This window comes from Erythrolamprus reginae, chromosome 3 (genome assembly GCF_031021105.1).
Source record: "Erythrolamprus reginae isolate rEryReg1 chromosome 3, rEryReg1.hap1, whole genome shotgun sequence".
NCBI lineage: Eukaryota > Metazoa > Chordata > Lepidosauria > Squamata > Dipsadidae > Erythrolamprus > Erythrolamprus reginae.
The window spans coordinates 129,539,607-129,563,866 of record NC_091952.1 but is presented as its reverse complement, the minus strand read 5'-3'; the positions used below and the strand labels follow the sequence as shown (position 1 = coordinate 129,563,866).

At 42.6% G+C, this 24,260-nt stretch overlaps 1 pseudogene; it reads right to left on the bottom strand.

Moving 5' to 3' along the window:
- Positions 1 to 602: 602 nt before the first annotated feature.
- LOC139164469 (mucolipin-3-like) lies at positions 603 to 23,760 on the bottom strand (annotated as a pseudogene).
- Positions 23,761 to 24,260: the final 500 nt, after the last annotated feature.

Genomic DNA, 24,260 nt, shown 5'->3' with positions numbered 1-24,260 from the left:
TATTTAATTGGATTTGTATGCCGCCCCTCTCCAAGGACTCAGGGCGGCTCACAGCATATATAAAAACAGAACAATAATGTAAATCCAATTAATGATGAGAAGGAATCCAGTTTTGAAGGATTTTAACTCTTAGGTTTTAGCATTGTTGTTGATTGAGCTACTTTTTTTACTTTTCAATTTATTGTTAATATTGTTAATTTGTTTACCCTCTTTTAAATTTACAGAGCTAGTTTACTGGTTTTCTTTAAAATAAATATTCTAAAACATGTCTCAATTAATGTAATTTTATTGGTTTCTATTTTTATAAGTTACCAGTAGCCACTGCATTTTCTAACCTCGGCTTATACTCAGGTCAATAGGTTTCCCAGTTTTTGTGGCAAAAATTGGTGCCTCGGCTTATACTCGGGTCGGCTTATACTCGAGTATATACGGTACATCTTATACTCCGAAAAATACAGTAATTTACGTAGAGTTATTCATACATTGTGCCTGTAACATAACATAGTAAGAGTAATGATAGTACATCACAATATAATTTCAGTTTTCCACTGTTTTTCATAAAAAGTTTATGCTCTGCATTAAATGGTAATTAGGACTCAGAATTAACATAATTACCAGCACATATTTCAAAAACATTTATGACAATTTTGTGCCTCTTATATTTGAATTTCCTCTTTGATGATTTCTTACTGAATCTGTGATGATTGTCCAGCTCCAGGATCTCCAACTACTTTCAGCAATTTTTGACAATGTTTTTATTAAGACCTAAAGAAGGGGAAAAGGTACAGAGATGTTATCCAGCTGCACAAAAATGTAATAAAGAAATCAAAATGGTCCCATTTTATAAATCAAACAAGATCTATTGATCTAAAGAAAATAATTTTAATAAAAATAAGTCACCCTGAATAAGAAGTGCAAGATAAGAAACCGTACTGTTATAAAAAACCAAAGAATTAGTGGGGATAATCACAATTGCTCACTTTAGAAAAGTATAACTAATATCAAAGTTATCTTATGCACCATTATTTTAAAGGTTCACTGGTATCTTTATTCCTCAACCCTCAGAAAATTTAAAATAAATCAGTAATTGCTTTCACTTTTAACCATTTGCAATTCTGAAAAATGGGTATCTATCTATCTATCTATCTATCTATCTATCTATCTATCTATCTATCTATCTATCTATCTATCTATCTATGACACTGGGGGATCATGGGAATCCAGAGCAGCTTTCAAACCAGTGTAGGGTCACTAGGCTTATGAGGAAGTGCCTACAGTTTCACTAGATTCAAGACTGATGTTCTGTTAACCTGCTTTCTGTTCTCACAGCAGTCAACTTAATTTAATATTGAAGAAACCAAGCTGTCAGATGATACAACTGTCACCCAGGCCTTTAGTCACCAACCTTTTACAACAACAGAAAATATTTATAGGACTCTCCTCTTCTAATCTGTATCTTCCAGAGTTTGGCAGTCTTTGCACTGGGCTATGAATGAATGAAGTTCTGTCTCTGGAAAGCCTTCACGCTGGTAATGCTAAAAAAAAAAAAGAGTTGTTATGTACTACAACTCCAGTGGATATTATATGGCTATGAAATACACAATTTTTAAAGAGAGGTGAGGAAAAATAGGAAAGGTCAGGTTTCTCCTGGTGAGTTAGAAGCCATTAAATAAGTAGAAAAGTGAGGTTCTTGCACCCTATTTCTCATCCACTTTCCCCCAAGTTTCCACATGAGATTGGGAAATTAGGGTGAACTTGTAATCTGCATTTTATTGGTCTTTAAACCCTGGTAGAAATGACAGGGGAACACAACTTTGAGCCTCAGGATTCCAGGCAGACTCTAGTAGCCTTGGAGGAAATATTCAGATGTCTTCCAAATGATGCTGCCAAATTATAATTTTTCATATGAGACAAGAGGAAAATTCTGAAATCAAAGAGCAAAGCCATCTTCTCTGGACCCTTGTGATTTACATGGATACATCCATTCAGTTTTATTGCCCAGGAATGGTAAGAAAGTGATGTGGTTCCCGCCATCTTCCAGGATAGGTTTTCAACCTCCCACAGCACTAGATGTTTTTCAACTTCCGATATGAAAGCTAACCAGAGCCAAATCTGCTTTGTCAAATCGTATGTTAGCTACCTGAAGATGCGGATGGCTGCTAAGGCAATAATTAAATAATAGAGAGGGAGCAAGGCCTTTGAAATATGGCACTGGAGAAGACTTCTGCGAGTCCCTTGGACTGCAAGGCGATTAAATCGGTCAGTCCTAGATATCAACCCTGACTGCCCTTTAAAAGGCCAGATGCTGCAGATAAAACTCAAATACTTTAGCCACCTAATGAGAAGGAAGGACTCACTCGAGAAGAGCCTAATGCTGGGAGAGATTGAGGGCAAAGGAATAAGGGGATGATAGAGAATGAGGTGGCTGGATGGAGTCACTGAAGCAGTCAGCGTGAGATTTAATGGACTTCAGGGGATGGTAGAGGACAGGAAGGCCTGAAGGAATGTTGTCCATGGGGTCACGATGAATTAGACACAACTTTGCATCAAAAACAACAAAAATCATAGGAATTGTGTTGAATTAAATATCCTTTTAATTCAATATAAACATAACATTAACTTAAAATCTTGTCTTGCTCCTGGGGTCTTCTCACGTCAGTATTGTAAGAAGAGTGCTTGAGGGCTTTTCATATTTTTTTTGTCTTTAGGGCCTACAGAGGACATTAGGAAGTTGGAGCACCCAAACTATCTTCTGAAGAGATTCCCTCATATCATAGGCAATGGGAAGGGGAAAACAACTGTTATCATAGTACATGTCCTCTTGCCCAAGGGAAATTAAGCATAGTAGTTCACATTAAAGTAGAGTTGGGAAATTAAGCAATAGGTTATAGCCTTAAACTTCAGTCTTGGTTGTTCTAAAGAACTTGCTCAGTTCTTTAGAACCAGATAAACCATGCTAACAAAAAAAAAATTAAACACAAAACACTTATCACTCAGCTATGGAATAAATCGAACAGATGGCCTGTGATTTGGATGCATTATGCGCAGGCCAAGCCCACCCCAGTTCCGCAAAGGGGGGAAACATTGCAATACATTATATGACGGTAACATGACTGTGAGTTTGACATAGACCGAATAAATGATGACACTGCATCATGATGTCATCATGCAAATGGCCCTTTTTTGCTTACTTGCAGTAAATATGAACTTATCAGAGCTCTGTGTCATTTGTATGATGATGTCATGATGTTATGCTGAATTCTTGCAAAGGTGTAGAATATCTCTGTTTGCACAAGAGACTAATGAAATGAACAAAATCATTTGATATTCAGAAAACTATTTCAGAACTTTTGGAAATTCACATTTCAAAAATTAAAAGTAACATCCTATAGTGATGTTTATGTACCTTCACTGTTTCATACGTGTCTGTAATTAAGGCAATGAAGAGACTCAGAACCATGTAGATAAAGAGGCTAATGAAAGAGTAGAGGTAGTTGCGGCGCAGGCGGAGTAACAGTCGGACACAAAGGTGTGGGTATAAATAGGGTCACTTTTATTAAACAAAATTCAAATTAACTATTTAGCCAATTAAACCACGTGACCTGCAAAGGTGCATAAATCAAACGGGGGCGGAGTTAACTTTCCAACAAACTCAACTGAGCAACTCTAGGGCGAAAGCTCCTTGCCCGGGTGCAGGGTCAGGTAAAATTACACCTGCCCCCTGCCCAATGCTACGCCCCCACGGCGTGTGGGATGGCTCACCACTGGTCTCTGATACGCCACAGGCAGCGAGCCACAGGAGCGACCCCCTCCCCGAACCCAAGCCGGTCGAGCCCTGTAATCCGAGAAGGAGATCGCCCCTCACCTCAGTAGAGGTGCCCCTAAAGGAGATCACACAGTTGCTGCTTACGCCCATTTCCGCCCCCTTTCGGCCGTCCCCCCCCCAGTGACCTTGAGGGGGGGCGCTAGTTGGTGAGACCACCCCCTAACCACACTCCCACGCACAGAGTGGAGTAGGCGAAAAAACAGCCACAATTCGGCCAATTCCTTGTGACTGCAAAAAATTCCTACTCGGCCCCACCGAGGGCGACCCATCATATGCACCCTGTAACAGAGGGAGGGTGGGCGGGTGTCCCGCGCCAGCGGGCAGGAGGCACTGCGCCACGAGGCAGCCCCTTTTATAGGGCTGCCTCCCTCCTGCCCGGTTCACTGGGTGACCGAGCACCCAAACGCTGCGCTGCGGCCCCCGGGGATGACATGGGGTCCGCAGGCTCCGCCCCAACATGGCGGCCTCCTTCCCCGGCCCACGCCGCAACCCTCGCCAGCGGTGAGTCGCCAGCGGCATTGTGGCGCAGGCGGAGTAACAGTCGGACACAAAGGTGTGGGTATAAATAGGGTCACTTTTATTAAACAAAATTCAAATTAACTATTTAGCCAATTAAACCACGTGACCTGCAAAGGTGCATAAATCAAATGGGGGCGGAGTTAACTTTCCAACAAACTCAACTGAGCAACTCTAGGGCGAAAGCTCCTTGCCCGGGTGCAGGGTCAGGTAAAATTACACCTGCCCCCTGCCCAATGCTACGCCCCCACGGCGTGTGGGATGGCTCGCCACTGGTCTCTGATACGCCACAGGCAGCGAGCCACAGGAGCGACCCCCTCCCCGAACCCAAGCCGGTCGAGCCCTGTAATCCGAGAAGGAGATCGCCCCTCACCTCAGTAGAGGTGCCCCTAAAGGAGATCACACAGTTGCTGCTTACGCCCATTTCCGCCCCCTTTCGGCCACAGCAGGGGGTGAAATTATAAATTTATTCCCCCTGCTCCCCCCCCCTGCACATGAATGTGCAGGCACCTCTGCAGGTCCGCTATGAATTTGTCATTCCCTTCATCTGTCAATGTACCCCGTCCCTTCTCAATAAAGCTAACTGTGATACTCTGAATGTTGGGGAGATCTATCACTCCACCCCCCGTCTGGAGTACCCATTCCTTCGCTGCCCTGTTGACTCTCTACCTGGCATCCTCCACCACCTTGTGCTCTTGGCATACCACCACACCTCCGATAATACATGGTATAACATGCGTGTGTCAGTCCTCCTTTCCAAATTCACCAGCAACAGGCGGTTGCCACCAGTGGGCCACACCAAACAATCCGGGTCCGGCCCCTCACTGCTCCCAACTTCCACAACGGGAGAGGCCCGTCTCATATGGAGACCTCCGAGCTCAAGCCCCTTCCACTGAAGCCCCAGTGACTCAGCAACCTCCACATTCCTGAAGACAATGTTGCAGCTGTACATCCAGCCGACATGCCACGCAGTGGCCGCCGTTCGCTACTGTGGGCAAAGGAAGGGCAACTCCGTCGCACTTTGCGCGTAATAAAGTGGAGCAGGGCCAGGACCTAGAAAAACGATAAGAATAACAAGACAGTGTTAGCCACCCGCTCCCAAAAACGCTTGTACTCAGGTGCACGAATCTACGCCATGAAAACCCACTGACTTCAATCCGCCACCGTATTCGCTACTTTGCGGAGAACTCGCTGAAAACCGCAATCAGTATTGCTGAGGGAATACCACCCGATACCTGCCAATCCTCCCGAAAACGGCCCCCACTGTTATTTGCTCAGTGGAGGCCCGTATTATGGTACAAAGGGAACCATTCCCTGGCTTCCTCGCTGTACCTGGGCTGGGTCCCTCACACCCAGGCCTCTGTCCTGTTAGATACGCCTGGCCGGTGATCAGTCCACCATCTGCGTTACTGGAGACTTCGAGCTCAACCAATGCGGTTGCCACAGCCCCCAATTTAACATCGATTTCCTGGCCCAGGGAACCGTACCCGATCCACTACTGTGCGACCAGGACAGCACCTGGCATACCCCCGTGTCCCAAAGGCCATAGTTTTGGCTGTCGAGTGAAACGACCTTGCCTCGCTGGGTGAGAAGCTGGGTCTCCACCAATGCCGCTGCCCCTGAAACTGGGTAAGGTATAGCGGCTTACTAATTCTCCCCCATCTGTGTCCCTTCCCTGGACCATCCCTTGATCGTTCCCCCCGTCCACAAATAGTTAGCCACCGGGTCTTTTGTTAGGAGAGCTAAGCCCCCCCTTGTTGCCCATACACGAGGGCGTGTAACCGTGCAGTCCCCACCTGCACTCCTTTGCTTGATCGAAGGCACCGCCCACCATTCTGGGTACCCTGTGCCCCCGCCCATGCCATGTGGCTGCCAACCACCTGCCCATGCGCACATACTCCCTGTTAACAAACCAGGCCTTCTATTGCTGTCTCGCTTCCCTGCCGCAGAACCAGCTGTGCCACCGTCGCAGCCCCATGTTCCTGTATTCCTCTCAGGCAGTCACCACACTCTTCTTCAGCCTTAAATTGTCTGGGAGACGAGCCAATAAGCTCCGTGGCCCTGCTCGATCCCCCAGGGAGTAGAATAGTAGCGAGAAATTTATGCAGAGAAGCAAAGGCCCCTGAAAATGCCTCCTTTACCGTAAGCGCATGAATTAGCTAGACCAACCTGACTTAATCATTATAACCATAGTATTAATGTTAACCTCCTGACACCCCCACTTCGATAAATCTGATGATAATAACATTTCATGATTATTCTTCCCTGAAACAATTAGTACCATGCTTAATAACCCATCTTAAGGTCAAGTCAACTTAAGCATGAGTTCGACTCAGATGACCGGAAAACTTAGCGTTCATGCAAGCCCCCCATACCAGGAAATGACTACACCGTTTCACTGAACCACTAAAGGTGGCTGCGATAAACTGACTAATTCATTCATTCCTTCATTTATGCAATTATCATGCCGCCCCTTGTCCCTAGACCCGTGGCGGCTCACAAAATGTCGGCCGCAGCCCCTTTCACACAGAGCCCGGCTATTGCCCCCACAATCTGGTTCCCCATTGCGTACTTCCGCTAGAATTAACCAGAGATTAGGGGATTTCCAAACTTCGGCCTGGTAATGACCTGGGAATCTGCCGGCTGTAGTTATGATATTAATAGTATCTCCCAGTTTTGTTGGTACAGAAAAAGGCCTGCTTACCGACTGCACCCGTAATGTTATGGCCCCCAGTACAAAATGACATTTAGACCTGTGGCAAAATTCAGAAACATTAGTAGTGAGGAGCCACCAACAGTCATGCCTATAGTGACAAAATCCCTACCCCCCAGCGTCTGGGGCAGTATTAGTGCCTTAACCCATAAAACATCTTGTAAAAGGCGGGAGTGCTTCCCTGCTCGAATGTCCCTCTTACCAATGTCTGTTTCCTTATGGTTCTTGTCCCGAATGGAACTGCCATAGCGTACCCCAGGTTCAAAGTGTCCTGAAGTATTTGCCCACATCGCCCAAACGTCCCTTGCCAATTTTACTACCTCCCCATGTAGCAAGGTCAACAGGTACCTCTTATGGACCATGTGCCCGGGCCAAAGTGGCCAATGAGAGAAACATGGAAGATCGATGGCAGGAAAAAGACCCCATGGTCATCCAGTCTGCCCTCACACTCTTTCCCGTATGCCATCATACAATGGATATGTTTATCCCAGGCATGTCTAAATCCAGCCACTGCCGATCCACTGCCCATGTCTGCTGAACGATTGTCCCAAGGATCAACTACTCCTACAATAAAGCCATAAAATAATAAATAACAATGACAATGACAACACACAAGGCACCCAAGCGGACAGTGCACACAGATACCCTCAAATCTGCTAGAGACGTAAACCGTTACGGTGAGGGACTGCACCTCGCCTGCTTACCGCCAGGACGTGTATGTGTGTGTTCCAGGCCTTGCCCTAACTGGGGAAAGGTGGGAACCACCCTGTGGGCAATCCCCCTCCTCGCAATAAGGGCATAGTGAAGCTGGTGTCCAGCTAAATTACTGGTATCCAGCTCATAAATCATAAATTAAAATTAATTATATCCCTTATAATGACAGTAATAACAATCATAATAACCATTCATTAATTTTGCATGTCGCCCCCCTGCCACCGACCATATATATATATCTTGGTTCCCTCATTTGTAAACCCTAAACTCACCACTAGGACTAAAATAAATAACATGAATTAATAGTATATTAAATAAAACTGAACCCAGTGGTTCAATTAATCCCACCACTTAATCAGCTAAAGCTCCCTAAAAAGGGGGAGGAATTAGTTCCCTCAAGCACTGCGTTCATCCATATCCCCAGTGTAAGTTCCTCCTGATTCCAGTGGATTAATAATAATTATTACCTTAATTATGCGTGTGTAAAATTCCTTGTTCAATAATCAGTCAAGAATGAAATGCCTCTTATCTAATAACTGGGTTGCCCTATTAACTATATGCAAAATGAGATCGGGGAATAAATAGTTCACTATTGGCATTGTAGTTGATAAATTACCCCTTTGCCACGAAATGGGAGGGGGGGGGCAAACCAGCAGTTAATTTTATGACCAATTAATAAATCCCCCGCCCTCAATCCGGGCTGCCGTGACTCAACCAATTAATCCTGTGGGGTTCCGTGAAGCAAACAACTTCTGCCCACAGCTGGAACCATTCTCCCAACCGTTCACTACCATATGAACTGATTTATGCAATAATAATGATAATAATAATAATAATAATAATAATAATAATAATAATAACAACCACAACCAGAATAATTTAATAGATTTGTATGCCGCTCCTCTCCGAAGACTCGGGGCGGCTCACAGCAAACGCTGTGTACTCATTTAACTGGCCAGGGGCAACGACCATGGAAAGCACTCCACCACCAGGGGAAACGGGCCCACCCACGCGGCGTCAGCCTGGCTGGTATTAATGGGGGAGGGGCCGCCGGGAGGCAAGAAACCCCCCCCCCTGCCGCGCAGAGTCCCGACCCCGAACTCTGCGGCCAAAAGGAAAAAACCACCACGTGGAGGAAGGGCGAACGGCCTCTCCACAGCCGTCGCCCACTCCCCAGTTCTCGCCCGGGCCTCCCTGACTGAAACGCTCCAGGCGCGTAGCCGGCAGGGCCCTCAGAGCCCTAAGCAACCACCCGGCGGAACACCAGCCCGGCAAACCCGGCCGGCAAGCCGTCGACGCCCCGCGCGCCCTGCCGCCATTTACACGATGCCACGGGGGGGGAGGAGGGGCGCCGGCACAGCAGCCATCTGACCCCCTCCTCCCTTTCCCAAGCAAGCCGCCGGCGAATCCTGCAATTTTCCGGCCGGCGCCGTCCTGCGCGCTGCCGGCAACGAACAAGGAGAAGCGATGTCGCCACGGACGGCCCGTGCACGGGCGCTGGGTGCCGCCGCACCCCCACCCCCGTAGACCAGGGCCGCCCCCGGCGATCGCCATCGATCCCGGGGGCTTCACAAACCATCCACCTCAGTCCTCCCGACGGGGAGAAAAGCGCGCTGGTCCCCCCTCGCCGTTCAGTCCTGCGGCGAGATCGGAGGGGAGCAAGAGATGTCCCGCGCCAGCGGGCAGGAGGCACTGCGCCACGAGGCAGCCCCTTTTATAGGGCTGCCTCCCTCCTGCCCGGTTCACTGGGTGACCGAGCACCCAAACGCTGCGCTGCGGCCCCCGGGGATGACGTGGGGTCCGCAGGCTCCGCCCCAACATGGCGGCCTCCTTCCCCGGCCCACGCCGCAACCCTCGCCAGCGGTGAGTCGCCAGCGGCAATCCGGCTGAACAGCCACACCAGGTAGCTTTTCTGTTGCATTTTTGCAAAAGTAGCAAACATGTCATCTCCATTTATCAAAGAGAAAAGACATTCAGAAATCATATTCAAGGTATGGAACTAGAAGAGAACAAATATTCAGGAACAAACAGACAAAAGAAAATTATTTCCATTTTTTGCTCAAGTTGTTTAAAAAATACTGGTCAAATACAGTAAACTGCAAATAAATGTTACATGTTTTATTCAATACCAGCCCTTGAAAATCTCTGGATATTACAATATTTTATTTGCATCAATGCCTCAGATAATGCACAATATATACCTATACGTGACAACTCCATATTCTGGTGATCATGTATAGTTACATAACTAAAGTGATAAACTGGCCCTTTCAGATATCTTCTCAGCGTGCTCATTTTGTTAACATTTGCGCAAGACCCTTCAGATACAAAACTAGATGACAAACATCCAACTCACAGTACCTTAGCAGAATATGGGCCCAGCACAATCCAGCCACAGAAGCAATAACCCAGATAAATCATAGCCGCACAGGAGCAAAATCGAATGACATTGGGCAATGCTGCACGGAGAGTCAAAATAAGCAGCTGAAAAACAAGGCCCAAGAAAAACCCAGAGATGCTCATTAGACTTTCCAAAGATATTCAGCATTGCCAGGTAATAACAGAAAAGAATACCAAGAGCATGAGTGTTCCAGAAGATCCTTACATTATATTTCTTAAAGAAGCTGAGGTAGCGGATCACTCCAAGCCACACAAGCATGGTGGAAGTTCCTAACAGGATACTGCAGACGTCATAGCTTGTCACACTGTATATGAAGATTAAGATGATGTTCAATAAATTACACTAACGGAATTTCAGTTGGGGTGCCCATAAAAAAGGACCTTTTATATTCATTTTAACTCTTGGGGATACCATATTTTCTTTTCTTTTGACACTGAGATGGAAGACATAAAGTTCTGCTAGATTAGGAGACCGTTCTTGGGAGGTGAGTAAACCTTATTCCATTAAAAAGAAATGGGCTAAAAATGTCAGGGCTGTTTCCTGGTGGACAAAGAGCACAAATGCATTGCACAGCAAATTAATAGACTTTTGATGATATGCACAGATACTGCTCATTTCTAATTTCTAATGATATTACCATGGATAGGTAAAATATACAGCTAGAAAAATGCCTTCTCTGGAGCAGCAGTTTTCTCAATGTGACCATTTTCCCCAGTTGAAGACTCAAGTGAACTATAAAAATAACAAAATTCAGGTTGGTCAATAAGATTTCGATTGGGACTTCCAAAACTGGAACACAGGTCATCAGGATTCAAGTCACTTACCTTAGCTTGTATCTCCATCTTTAATGTAGAACCAACTATGGTAAGAAGGTCACTAGCGATGATCATGATATACCATCCATTGACAAATTCCACTAGATCAGAGAAAGATACTTCTTTCTTATAGTGATGTTGGAAAAAAGTCACAAATTCCTAGGATACGTGAGAGGGCAAGAAAAGAGAAATTGATATTGAAAAGCTGCAATTAAATTTATTAAGAGATACTGACAAACATAAGCTTACCCTTTGTAGATAAATTCCTTTAATTACAGATCGTGTGCAGAGAATCAGTGATGCAAGACATGTCAGTATGACAAAACCATCAAAGATCATCATATAATGGGTATTCTTCTGTACTGGGAAAAAAAGATCGATTTACTTGTCTATGTATAATAGTTAACCTGATACTCTCATAGAACACATACTCATTTGTGTCTGAGGGGAAATTTTCTTTGTGAAATTGCCTTGAGAGAGTGCTAATAATGGAGAAGAGGCCTCCATCTTACTTAATTTTTCAATACAGGGAGAGGTGGATAATTAAAGGATTCAAAGCCATCAAAAAGAATGAATGCTTCACACTTTTGGTAGTCTAAAGAGGACCCTTCCTCCCTCAAGTTATGTAGTTATTTGCATTTGGGGCAAATTTCCCATTGTGGGGAATTCCCTTCTAATATACTGTAAATCAAAAGTGAAATTCAGCAGGTTCTGACAGATTCTGGAGAACCAGTAGCGGAAATTTTGTGAGCCGCCCCGAGTCTTCGGAGAGGGGCGGCATACAAATCCAAGTAATAAAATAATAAATAATAAATAAATAAATAAATAAATTTTGACTAATTAGGAGAACCGGCAAATACCATCTCTGGCTGGCCCCAGAGTGGGGTAGGAATGAAGATTTTGCAGTATCCTTCCTTGCCACGCCCACCAAACCTCACCCACCAAACTGGTAGGGAAAAATTTTGAATTTCGCCAGTACTGTAAATATTAACCATATAGAAAGAGACTTTTTTCAGGACTATAGGTGAAATGATGTAACACACATATTCAAATTGCGTGCTCAGTTGACAAACATACTTTAAAAAATATAGTTACTGCAGATTATAGCAAATACTGTATTTAACTTCATGCATCACTAGGCCTTCAATAAAACCCAATAAGCACTAAATAAGTAATAACAAAGGTATGTTTTTTAAGCTTACTTGATCCAGAAACATGCCAGTCTTTACATTCCTTGATGGCAATATCATTGTCTAGGCTTATTTTAATTCTTCCACTATGAGCTTTGTTATCAAAGTGTATCTGTAGATATTGTGGAGATAGAAAAGATGCTATTATTCTTATTTCTAAAGACTCGTTAGTTCAGATAAAATCTGAATAATTTATGCCTAATGCTTGGTAATAAAATTGTTGTGTTTGTTTAAAAATAATCGCAGAAAATCTGTGATTGGTTAAGACGCGGCTATTCAGAAAATAGCCGCGAAAGTTAAATATTTGTCAGTTAAAAGAAAGCCCGCCGTTTTAGAGAGTATAAAAGGGCAACGGGTTAGCCGTTGCCCTCATTCGGAAAATCTGCTTTCCCAGAGCTTGTGATTCACCTTGTTATGAATAAACCAGTTTGATTTAAACTACCGGAGTCCTGACTTTTCAGTGGCGACGAGGAGGTCGAACTCCCGCTAACGCAGCCATGAACTCGGCCATGGCTCCACCGCCGCCTGTATTCAACTCCGAGACGGAAGCTTGGACCTCTTACATGTCCAAATTCACATTTTTCCTGAAAGCGAGCAATCTACATGACGCCGATGACGATAGGAAGAAAGCTATATTCCTCGCTTATTGCGGCACAGAAGTCTACAGCCTAGCCTCTACACTCATTGACCCAGACACCCTGGAAACCATCGCATGGTCAACTCTGCAAGCAAAACTTGCCGCTCATTACCAGCCGACGACTCCTGTCCGCGTATACCGCCATCAATTCGCCCAAATGCGGCAAGCGGACGGAGAATCTACCAACGATTTTATAACTCGGCTACGCGCACTCCTTCCGAAGTGCAAATACAAGGATCCAGAGGAACAGTTGATTGACCGCCTTATTTTCGGTCTAACCAATATCACGCTTCAGAAGAAATACTTAGTTGATGAGGATGCCTCTCTCCAAGACATTCTTAAGGCAGCAAAAGCCTCCGAGGTATCTGAAACATCTGTTGCCGAAATTAAACGCGCAACCTCAACCGTTCATCACATCCCCGATGAATCACCTTGGCACGCCTGCTCTCCCGATGAAAAACACTCGGAATCCGCTACTCCAGTCGACACCTGCCTCCAAATCCGAAGAGCTTCCGACCATGACGCCAAAGAAGCACCCCGTGCAGACAGATGTGCCGGCTGCAACGGAAATCATCCTCGTTTTCGCTGCCATTTAAAGGACGCCTATTGCCGCCGTTGCCAGCGCCGCGGCCACATCGCTGAAGTCTGCCGCGCCGCCAACCCAACTCCAGCAACTCAGCAAAACCAACGACCCTATTTTTCACCGAGGAATCGACGACCGCCGTTTTCACGCAACGTTTCCCGCCCGGCTGACAACTCGCACTCTTCAAACCAACGAGGTAACTCCCCTCCTTCTGTAAACTGCAATTTCCCCGCTGCGGAAAACAAGCTATTTGTTTCTCTTTTCCTCAACGGCCACCCCTGCCAAATGGAATTAGACACTGGTTCCAGACATTCCATAATGCCTTGGGAAAAACTTAAATTATATTTACCTCGTGTAAAACAAACTGACTTGAAACCTTGGGAACCGGGTTTGAGTGATTTTCAGGGCCATTCAATTCCAGTATTAGGATGTTTAAATGTTCCTATTGCGTTTAAAAAATTTCAAGGGTTTTTACCTCTTTTAGTGGTTGACGGTCCTAAACACACATTACTGGGACTTAGATGGTTGCAACCTTTAGGCATTGAAATTTCAGGGGTTAACAATGTATGTGACTCTTTTGACTCAAATGATTTATTGAAAGAATTTCCCGAAGTTTTTTCTAGCACTCTGGGTAAATATACAGGCAGCCCCATATCATTTAATCTGGACCCGAATATTTCGCCTATCCGATTAAAGCCCCGCAGAATTCCCATTCCACTTTTGCCTAAAGTGGATGAACAATTGGACAAATTAATAGCTCAGGGCATCTTAATTCCCACTGATCATGCTAAATGGGAAACTCCTATTGTAACACCTGTTAAACCGGATGGCTCTATTAGAATTTGCGCAGACTATAAAGCCACGATTAATAAAGCCTTACAGCATAATGCCTATCCAATCCCAGTCGTGCAACAACTCTTGCACACCTTAGGAAATGGGTCCATCTTCGCGAAGTTGGACCTGGCACAGGCATATCAACAGCTTCCCGTAGATCAAGACACCTCTGAGGCCCAGACAATTGTAACGCATAGAGGTGCCTTTAAATGCACCCGGCTCCAGTTTGGAGTCTCTACCGCCCCAGGCATCTTTCAGGGTCTGATGGAACGCATTTTAAATAATATTCCTGGGGTCGTCCCATATTTCGACGACGTATTAATATCAGCCACATCCAAATCTGAATTATGGGACAGAATCAGGCGCGTTTTAACTAAATTTAAAGAAACAGGACTCCATTTAAAAGCAGACAAATGTTCCTGGGCCGTTCCCAAAGTTGAATTCTTGGGTTTTACAATAGATCGTTTTGGAATTCACCCCACAAACGACAAAGTTGAGGCTATAAGAAATGCCCCCACCCCCTCAGATAAGACAGACTTGCAAGCATTCCTAGGACTCCTTAACTTTTATTCCGTCTTTCTTAAACAGAAAGCGACGGTGGCAGAACCGCTTCATAACCTCCTAAAGAAAGACTCTGCCTGGACGTGGGGACCAAAAGAACAAGCCGCTTTCACAGCAGTAAAAAATTTACTTTCCTCCAACAGTGTCTTAGTACAATATAATGTAGCTATGCCCTTATCCCTAACCTGCGACGCTTCACCGTTCGGCATAGGAGCTGTCCTCAGCCATAACTTTCCAGACGGCACAGAAGCCCCAATAGCCTATTATTCTAAAACTCTCTCGTCAGCTGAAAGGAATTACTCCCAACTCGACAAGGAGGCGCTAGCCCTTGTCGCTGGAGTTAAACGATTTCATTATTATCTCTGTGGTCGCCCCTTTACTTTAATCACCGACCATAAACCGCTTTTAGGTATTTTGGCGGGAAACAAACAAACTCCCGCCTTTCTCTCCCCTCGCATGACTCGTTGGACTATTTTTTTAGCCGCTTACAATTATACATTAATCCACAGGGGGGGGAAAGAGATAGGAAATGCTGATGCATTAAGCAGGTGCCCCCAAACAGAATTAGTCAGTGATCCAGCCCCTGCCTCAAGCGTTTTATTAATTGAAACTAGTAAACAAACTCTATTAACAGCGACAGAAATAGCCAATCAGACACAAGTAGATCCAATTTTAAAATATATTAAACAATGGATATTAAAGGGATGGCCAATTGAACAACAACCAAACCAATTTCAACCCTTTAAGAATAGACAGTTTGAATAAAATGTGTTAAAAGATTGTATATTATGGGGAGACAGGGTTGTTATTCCAAAATCATTACAGAAGCAAGCATTGCAGTTATTGCATATAGGTCACCCAGGAATAGTCAAAATGAAAACTATTGCCAGAAGTCATTTATGGTGGCCAGGGTTGGATAAGGACATAGAGTCTTGGGTGGGTGGTTGTGTACCCTGCCAGAGAACAAGACCCAACCCACCAAAAGTCACACCATCAGAGTGGCCAACACCAAGAGGGCCCTGGTCCAGAATACATATTGACTTTGCAGGACCAATCAGGGGCCAATCTTTTTTACTGGTTGTGGATGCATACTCCAAGTGGCTGGAAATTGAACTCATGGCATCCACAACTACTAGCGCAACTATAAAGGCATTAAGGAAAATGTTTGCCACACATGGTATTCCAGACATTTTGGTATCTGACAACGGGCCTCAGTTAACAGCCCGTCAAATGGAACTATTTCTTGCAGACCAGGGCATAAAACATGTGCTCACTCCACCTCATTTTCCCCAAGCTAATGGGCAAGCAGAACGAATGGTTAGAACCACAAAGGAAGCATTAAACAAAGCACCATTAGGAGATTGGCAACAACAAATCGATGAATTTTTAACCATTCAGCATATTACGCCATCAGCGTCCACAAACAAAAGCCCGGCAGAACTTTTAATGGGCAGAAATCTTCGTTCTAAATTAGACAGAATTCACCCAAACTACCAGAATGACCAAAGAGAAATAAAAGTACAAAGTGAGAGACAGTTTAACATTGGGGATTTAATTTATGCTAAAGATTATGATTCGAACGACAAATGGAAAGAAGGAACGGTATTAGATAAAACAGGTTTTAAAACATACATCATAATATTAACAGATGGGCGCAGTTGGCATCGGCATGTCGACCAACTACGCAAAAGGATTAAGACTAACCCAGACATTTTACCTACTGTAGACAAACCAATAGAGGACTTACCAGAACCACCTCGAGACTCCAGCGATGGCTGTTTGTTGCCCCTGGCGGCCGGCGAAGATCAAAACGCATCATCGCAACCAGGCCCGTCAGAGACTAGCCTTAGCGGAGCAACGGAGCCGGCCGTCCAGGCGAGCAGCTCCCAGCAAAATGAATTGCGCAGGTCCCAGAGATCTGTAAAGCCACCAATCCGCTTGCAGGACTATGTGACGTGGATTAACACGTAATCGTGGTCTCAGCCAAAGAGGGAGGGGTGTTGTGTTTGTTTAAAAATAATCGCAGAAAATCTGTGATTGGTTAAGACGCGGCTATTCAGAAAATAGCCGCGAAAGTTAAATATTTGTCAGTTAAAAGAAAGCCCGCCGTTTTAGAGAGTATAAAAGGGCAACGGGTTAGCCGTTGCCCTCATTCGGAAAATCTGCTGTCCCAGAGCTTGTGATTCACCTTGTTATGAATAAACCAGTTTGATTTAAACTACCGGAGTCCTGACTTTTCAAAAATCAAAATCTATATTTATCTATCTATCTATCTATCTATCTACCTACCTACCTACCTATCATCCATCTATTTATCTATCTATCTACTATTCTTCTCAAATAAGCCATAAAGTCTTATAGTTAGCTTGAAGTATAACTTTGAAGCAGTGATGGGATATAAAAAGCATGTTTTGTAGAAAACAGAAAATGCGTGGGGTTAGTTTAGTTCTGTCATTGTACCATTCTCCCCCAAATCTAAGCAGTTTAAAAATAAGGTGGAGAAATAGAATAAAGGAAGAATATATCTGAATAACCCTCGAACAAAACTTAACAAGAGAACATGACCCAATGTCTTCATCTTTTTAATATTGTTTCAGAAATTTTCTATTCTTATCACTATTTGGGTTTTATTGCACTTTTCCATCTGAGGAGTATTCAAGTTGACCGCCAGGCACAGTCAACCAAAAATAAATAGAAACAAATTTTAAAATGTACAATACAGTTACGTATAAGCAAAAGTATTAATATTACTGTTAATATTATTGTCTAAAAGCTAATACTATACAGAATTATGTTTTGAACTTAACTAAAAGGAGAATAAGTGAGTTACCGTGAGAATTAATGTGACTTGCAGGACACACACACACACACACACACACACACACACACAAAGAAGAGCTGATTTACCAAATGGGTATTTGCAGCTGTGGGCAGGCAAATCTCTGGTAGCAATAAATCATTGGTGCCTGCCTCTTGATTAGCTTCAGCGTTATCATTTCACTTCATTCTCTACTTCTAAGTTGCTAATGTATATACTGCAATAGTCCACTTTAAGAAGACGCTGACACAATCTAGGCCCATTTCTCCCATCCCAAACCTGCCCTTCAGAAAATGACAAATTACAAGTCTTCATCAGTTCAATTTTTTTTACTTGCTTCCTAGTTTATCTGTACATAAACAACCAAGCTCAGAAAGTTCAAAGGACTCCACCTCTATATTACTGTTAGTGTGAAATCATAGCAGTCTGGGAGTTCATGTTGTCGAATGGTCTGGAGATTAATGGCCTTCAGTTTGAACGTGAGTGTCAGAGTTACAAGTCTAGAACAGAGACCGGAGCTTTATTTCACCATTACCAAAAATATTCAAGAATGCCAGCACCTTTTATTTCTCCTCACCTCTGGAAGTCCAAAGTGAAATTGAAAGGAGTCTTCCTCAGTGTCCCATTTTCCAGAGGTAGTATGGGCTCCACATAAAGACACTCTGTGGGAAGACACATGCTTTACGGCATATAGAAAATACTCAATATTTAATAAGACGAGGAAGACAGAAAATCAGTAATAAGGAAATTAAATCCAATCTGGTCACTAGTAGTCTTATCTAAATAATACGAGATGTAAAATCTTTCTTCATACTTGCAAGAAAAAAGCAGCTATGTTTTTTCATTAATTTAATGCCTAATGGGAATTCTTATTTGATAAAGAATCCCTGGAAATATCTGCTTGTTAAAAATAAACCCAAAAAGGAAATTTTATACTTGATCCACAGATCAGTACCCTAATACCCTAATTTCTATGGTTACAGGCCCTTCTACTTATGACTGTAGAATGATGTTTCAATGCAGTTATGAATTACTTCCATCTGAATAAAATGAAGAAACAGTAATTCAGAAAGTTCTTGTACTGTAATTATTTGTATATGTTACACATTGGTTCATGTAATTGCATACATATATCAAAAAAAGACCCTCAATCTTTCAACAGTCCTTTAATATCTTTCATACCCAAGAGGTTTAAGCTAAGATATCCTTACAGAATTCAGCTTTTGGTATTGTTTGGAAATGTTGTGCACATATGTTTACTACATTAGTTCGCTAAGAGATTATTATTTATGTCACTATTTCCAAACTCCAAAAATAAGTCACAATGCTTCTGAATTCTCATAACAGACACTACCAATAATTCTATATGTTCAGTAACCAATATTCATGTTGAACAGTTAAGACTGTCCACTCAAATTTATTCACAAAGTTTCAGAGGGCAGTAGAGTCAGCAATATATTTCGGTATTTGCCTGAAGCACATAAACATGAATGGCTCAGGCAGGTAAGCTAACTGGATTTGTAAGTGCATTGTAAGGTGACATTTTCTTCAATACTTCAGGGCAAAAGTAAGAGCGCAAAATAATCCACACAGCAAACATTTATGTCATCCAACAGGTTACTAATGCTTTCTATCACATGTCTACAGTCTGAGGGCACTGCCTCACTTTTCCTAATAGTAAAGTTCACCCTGAACCTAAATCACCAATTAGTGTTGGTGATGTTTGCAACGTTGAGTTGGCAAGACACTTTTGTGGATGAGGGACATCAATTGCTTCAATTTTGATTATACTACAGTATCTTGCAAGTAGATGCACCCTTAACTCTGTTCAATAATTACCAGTATGGAGAATCTGCTTCAGATACAATAAAGTCAACACACTGGGCTATGAGTCAGCCATTTTTATCAGCAGGGTATCAGGCCACTTGGAAACTAAGCCACGTACACCCTAAAGGTGCTTTTTCAAGAGGCACCTGGACTTTCTGGTTTTTCTTTGAAGATGTTCTGTTTCTCATCCATGAAGCTTCTTCAGCTCAGAATTGAAGAAGCTTATTGGAGGAGAAACAAAACATATTCAAAGAAAAACCAGAAAGTCCAGTTACTTCTTGAAAAAGCACCTTCAGGACAACCATAACCTGGATGACTGAGAATCTCCATAGATATAAACAATGTACATCTATATGGAATATACTAGGTCTGACTGAAGCTGACATCATTTGAGTGAAATGGGGCAAGGAATTAAATGAAGCACCACTACTGCAGTTTTCATGACTTAAACAAGACTCTAATGTACAAGTAGTCCTCACTAATCACAGTTACTAAGTGATATAGTAATAAAGTGAAACATCCCATGACAGTTCCACTGCAGTCATTAACCAAATCACCTCAGGTTGTTAAGCAAAATGGCATGTGACTTTTGTGACTTCCTGCCATTTTCCACAATGATTCTGCTTGTTGGAAACAAGCTGAGAAGATGACAATGGATGTTGCAATAGCTGCAAGTTCAGGGATTGGTCTTAAATATACCTTTTCACTGTTGTCATAACTCTGAACTGTTACTGAATGAAGCAATTGCTAAGTGAGGACTATCTGCAGTAGTTGAGTTTCTTCCTGTACAAATAAAACATCTGAAGTGTCTACCCATTATATTGTAATGATACTGGAAATTACTATGTGTTTGCTTTTAAACACTATGACTTTGCTCAAGTTGTCTCTCTTTCTGACCTCCGCCCACCCCACTCTCATTCTCCTTTCTCTCTCACACACAGAAACAATCTATCTGATTTGAGTAGTTCAGTATATCACCAGTTTCAATTTCTGGGTCAATATCGAAAGTGTCATTTCCAGGGCTGATAATTCCTCTCTTGTAGAAGTACTGACATATTGCCATGGGCGTCTCTTCTGATCCTTTCTTTTCGTAGGCGTGATTTCCAACCGAAATAGCACGCAGCTGTAAGAACTAAGCGACAAGGTACAACCAGTTAATGGAGCTGCCTGATAATAAAAACTGAACTAATTGGAGACGCAAGAGAATGTCTGCGATGGAACATACTGCTTTTCAGATTTATTGATCTCATGAATAGAATTACAAAGACTAAGGTTCAAATAAAACTCGGTGAAATGGATTCAGTCATAGAAAACCTCATTTTTATGGGCCAATTGCCTGTGTTACCTTTATCTCATGAGGTTACTATGGAATTAAAAGGTCTGCATCTCTTGCCTCATTAGAGCCAATGCAAGCTCTATGGTATAGGAAACCAATGTGATTTTCCTTCCATTCATATCTGTTTACATATAATGACTTGGCTTTTTCAAGCTTAGTTTAGGTTCAGTGTACAATATTTTATAAAATACTAGCTGAAAACCCAGCACTACACGGGTATTTATAGACCTCAAAGCATTTGTCTGACAGGGAGCCATTGAGAAGGGTCTTTTGCCCCCTACTCCCATGCCTATCACCCCTGCCCTCCCCTTCCCATGTGATCTTCTTTCTGCTCTTTCTACAATCTTGGCACTTTGCCCTAAATCCACCAGGGGGCGTCGTCTGCCTCTAACAGGGAGTCATTAAGAGGGGCCTTTCTTCCCCCTACCCCCATGCCCATCACCCCTGCCCTGTCCCTCCCCCCTCCAACGCACTCCTCTTTCCCACCCTTTCTACAATCATGGCACTTTGGCCCACCTTCTGTCAAGAGAAGGGAATATCAAGTGCTTTCCCATTGGCCCAGTGGAGGGCAAATGTCATGGCTGGCTTTCTAGAGGAAGCTGTGACAGAAGTGAATCATAGACAATGTCCACTCTAGGACGCTGCACTCGCTCTCATTAATGGCCCAGGTGTTTCAGAGTTATGCTGGAACACACACACACACTAAGGGGTACTAGGGTGTCTTACTCCCACAGTATTTGTTTCCAGAGGGTAAATCATCTGTACCAAGTTTGTTTAAAATTGCTTGAGTCATTCCAGACTTATGCTGGAACATACAGCCGATAGATAGATAGATGGATGGATGGATGGATGGATGGATGGATGGATAGATAAATATTACCTGGTTTATTGCGAAAGAGATCTGGTCATAGACCTCTGTTTGCGTGTACACTGCATAGGTGTCATCCATGCTGTCCATATAGCCTTTCAGGAATAGATGCTTAAAGGATACCGTGTTTTCTTCTTTAAATGTAACCACCATTTGATTGCTTAAACCAAAAACTACAAGCTGAAAATATCAATAGAAAGGGAATTCTTCAGCTAAAATACTCAAAAAGTCCATTCTGACCACAAGTACATTAAATTTTTTAATTGATGGAGCATTCGTAGCTACCGTATCTTTCAGAGTATAAGACACACTGGAGTATAAGACGCACCTTAGTTTCGGGGGAGTAAAATAGAGGGGGGGAATCTACCTATCAGGTATTCATCTGGCTAGTGTTCTTAGTCAGTTCAGCTTGAATACATTATTCTATCCTCTGGTTAGGGCTGAAAAAGCCTTTTTCAGAGGGGGTAGGAATGAAAGCAAGCCTGCAAAGACTTAGGGCTGGAAAAAACCTTCTTTGGAGGGCATAGGAAGCAGAGAAGATTGTCAGCACCTTGCTAGGGCTGGGGAAAAAAGCTTTGAAAAAGTAACATTCAAAGTATAAGTCACACCCAAATGTTCAGCCTCTTTTAGGGAGGAAAAGGATGCCTCTTATCTGTATATTCCAAAAAATACAGTAGTTCTACCACAATTCCCTACTCATTCTCTTGGTAGTTTCATTTTACCCTGAGAGTGTGAAAGGTAAATAAATCAGGAATTGAACATATAGGAAAAAAGAACTGGGTACCATCCTTCCGATTTTACAACTTTTATTTTCATTCAGTGGTCAAAGACTCCTCCTATATTTATGTAACTATATTCTTGTTACACTTATAATTTAGCCCAGTTCAATATCATGACTATTTTATTCTTTTTGATCTTGGATCTGTTTTGCTGAATAAAAACATAATATAATATTAGTATAGTTCATATTGGACATTTTCATACTATATTCTGAACACACAGATTTCCTTATAGTTGGTGAACAATGAGCATTTAATTAGTAGAAGGCTGAAGAGTGACATATATAATAATGAAATGAAACTGCAACTATAATCTTGATATTGTTCATTGTCTCCACTTGACTAATAGCCTATTCTGTTCATTACCCCAATCCACCATCCATCAAATATTTGGACTAAAAGTTCTATAATTCCTAAATGAGATAGCTATGTAAGCTGGCACTTATGAAAGTTCTTTTCCACCACAGATGGAGAACATATGATGAAGATACATATAATATTATTAAATTTGTCAATACTAAATACTTGACAAAAATATTTTCTTCCAAAATATTCAGTGTGTAAGAACACAGGTCATTTCAATACTTACAGATGGTCCTTGATTTACAATCACAATTATGACCAACATTTCTGTTGCTAAGCAAGGCAATTATTATATGAGATGTACCTGGTTTGATTTTAAAAAATGGGGGGGGGGCATGGTTTTTAAATGAATCACTGCAGTAATTGATTGAATTATGCGGTTGCTAAATAAATCCAGCTTTCCCTATTGACTTTGCTTGTTGGAAGCCAACTGGGAAGATTGCAAATGCAGGTCACATGTTTCTAGGATGCTGCAACCATCGTTAGTATATGCTGGCTGTCAAGCGCCCAAATTCTAATCATACAACCATGCCCTTGTAACTTTAGACAGTTGCTAAACAAATGGTTATAAGTCGAGGACTGCCTGTATTAAGGTCTGAAAGTTTCAAATACCAACCGTACAGATGGTTCTAAAAACACAAGTCTCTAAAGAAGCAGTAAATCAGAGGTTGTCACTCAACTGGTTATAATTTCTTGAATTTATATAGCAGTAGCTAAAAATGTGTAAGTAATAATTGTACTGCAGCTGTGTATCTCACCTGGATAGTGACCATAGCTATTTTCAGAATTTGTATGCCCAGCTTCCACAGTTTCCTTCCTCGGGCCCAGAATTTTTCACAGGGATTCATAAAGAAAAATTTAAGTTTTCTTCTTAACTGATTTCCAGAAGCTGGCACATTGATGCATGATGTTTTACACTATATAAATGTTCATCATCCTGAGTACTGCAGCTGCCTACAAGCACTTCAGGATTTTCCATTGCTGGAACAGAAAAAAACATTAGCAATATTGGAATGATTAACCAAAAATGCTATCCATATATTTGTGAGCATATCTAAAACTCAAGGTGTGATTGTCTCCTTTAACAATGAGAGTTTCAACTCCAAACTACAAGTATTACAGCACCTTCCATGCCAACTTATAGCTCATCAATGTTATTTCATCAACTAATCACAGCAGTGAAAAAGATATTAACAGTGAAAAAAAATGATTTCTCCCACAGTTCTCATGTTCCTATCATAGAAAGCACTATTTTTGGAACCAAACATAAGGAGTTTTTTTTCCATAAACACATTATTTTGTTTATCAGTTTTCCTGTTAAGATTTTACAGGATATTGTTTCAAGAGTTATTTCTCAAAAAAATCTTCCACATTTCTCCCATCCTCCCCCTCTCTTACGTGCACATTTATCCTCGGCTCTTGCTTGATTTCTGCACCATCATAAAATGGCTGAGAATCACGGCTTCTGAATGGGCTAGA